The following is a 2638-nucleotide window of genomic DNA, read 5'->3' as shown; positions in this document are numbered from 1 at the left end:
AACAGTTGTTTCCCAGTGTCCATTCCCCCTTTTCTCAAGGCAGTAATTTACTCCCTTAATCACCTTTAAAAGCTACAGGGTCTGTGGTAGACATTACTGGTACTCAGCAAGATCTCTCTGGCCAAGAAAATTTTCACTTTGATGTTGCATGAGCCCATGAGACAATTTAACCAATGAAAGATAAGTAAATGGAACATGTAATATTTCTTTACAAATAAAATTAAATGCCAGTACAAACTTATCCATACTCTCTTCATCTGTCAAGACAAACATGAAAGCTGTCTACAGCAGTTGCAATATCTGAGATAGTGAATCTTCTGTGATCCTGGCTCCAATGTGAATAGAATGAGTACAAACTCATTGCCAACAGCCTTTGGATATGTCATGTAAGTACAAATTACACTTTTGCTGTATTAAATCCCTAGCATTTTTAAGTTGTTACTGCAGCATTATATATCCTATCCTAAATTTAAAGGGTCATGATGGCTTCTTTTCCCAGACACTTCCTCTCACTATCATGGCTTAACCATCTATTAGACAAATATATTTAAAGAAGTTTAATTTTGAGAAAAGTGAGGAGAAATAGAATAAAAGTTGAAATGGCATCAAGTGGATAAATATAGGAAAAACTGATGAATTATTTCTACCTCTAAGATCGTATGAGTTCTATCTTTTCCACTAAACATTGTCAACCTTTCCTTTGATTTAGGAAACTTCCACATAGCTTACCAGTATATCACACCCATGTCTTGTTTTGTTTTGTTTTGTTTTTTTAAACTATTAACTGGAGAACCATAACTCTGACAGAATCTGGTATTTGAGATAAACACACACCTGCATTCAATTACATTGTTATGACCAACATGCCTCATGGTATTCATATATAATACTACCATATTTAATTAAACAACTTTGAATGACTCTCCAAGAGCACTGAGAGGTTTTGCAACATTTCATTTTAAATGTTGCAATTCTAAATTTAGATAGAAACTTGGAATGCTACACTTAGTGTTGATTTCTCAGTTACTCCTCCACATTCAAGATTACTCCTCCACATTCAAGATCACTCCTCTTTTCTAACCATTTTCCTGTCTCAATCCCTATAAGTCATGACCCTTTACCCAATATTTTCCTTTCTTTTCCTTCTATTTCTCATCTCAGGCCTCACTGTCCCTTGACAAGATTACTTCCAAACATCTTTTCAATATTTCACAATCAGCTACTTATTTGAAGGGAACCAATCTGCTTAATAGCCATTCTATATTTTATAGTTAGATAAATTATCCCTCTGTCTACTTAAATCTCATCATTCACTTGCTCTAGGAATCACTACATTCCTCACATAGCTGCTCCTCCTTCATTCCATTTCACACTGCTGCTGCTGCTAAGTCACTTCAGTCGTCTCCGACTCTGTGCGACCCCATAGATGGCAGCCCAACAGGCTCCCCCGACCCTGGGATTCTCCAGGCAAGAACACTGGAGTGGGTTGCCATTTTCTTCTCCAATGCATGAAAGCGAAAAGTGAAAGTGAAGTCGTTCAGTCGTGTCCGACTCTTCATGACCCCATGGACTGCTGCCTACTAGGCTCCTCTGTCCATGGGATTTTCCAGGCAAGAGTACTGGAGTGGGGTGCCAGTGCCTTCTCCAATTTCACACTGGATAAACCCAAACATATTTCCAAGTTCAATCTCTATATCTCATTTGTGATATTGGATCAATTATCATACCTATCTCAGCAGGTTAATGTTGTCAATTAATTTATATTTTTGAAGTAATTAGTCCACATAATACAATAATCATTAGTAATTATTAATATTAAAGTTAGCCTAGTCTGCACTGGCACCTGTGAAACTGATTATAGCTGGGGAAAATCACACATTTATGTTGAGTGATCTCTCAGTCAGTTCAGTTCAGTCTCTCAGTCATGTCCGACTCTTTGTGACCCCATGAATTGCAGCACACCAGGCCTCCCTGTCCATCACCAACAAAATCCCAGATGGTAACAACACTGCCTAGCAATCCTATTTTCCTTCACGATGATGTGTACTTGCCCAATTCTACATCTATTTTCATACTGTCTTTTCCCCCCTTAAATCTCCAATATTTTTTCTCACTTCTCACTCTGAGTGGATGCTGTTGCCTTCAGTTCAGTCGCTCAGTCGTATTTGAGTCTGCGACCCCATGGACTATAGCATTGCAGGATCCCTGTCCATCACCAACTCCTGGGACTTACTCAAACTCATGTCCATCGAGTTGCTGATGCCATCCAACTATCTCATCCTCTGTTGTCCCTTTCTCCTCCTGCCTTCAGTCGTTCCAAATATCATGCCCTTTTCCGGTGAGTCAGTTACTCACAACAGGTGGCCAAAGTACTGGGGTTTCAGCTTCAGCATCAGTCCTTCCAGTGAATATTCAGGAATGATTTCCTTTATGATGGACTGGTTGAATCTCCTTGCAGTCCAAGGGACTCTTGAGTCTTCTGCAACTCCACAGTTCAAAAGCATCAATTCTTGGTGTTCAGCTTTCTTCATAGTCCAACTCTCACATCCATACATGACCACTGGGGGGGAAAAAAAAAAAAAAAAAGCTCTGACTAGACAGATCTTTGTCAGCAAAGTAATGTCTCTGCTTTTTTATA

This window comes from Bison bison, unplaced genomic scaffold, assembly GCF_000754665.1.
Source record: "Bison bison bison isolate TAMUID 2011002044 unplaced genomic scaffold, Bison_UMD1.0 scf7180017864515, whole genome shotgun sequence".
Lineage (NCBI taxonomy): Eukaryota > Metazoa > Chordata > Mammalia > Artiodactyla > Bovidae > Bison > Bison bison.
This window is presented reverse-complemented; position numbering follows the sequence as displayed.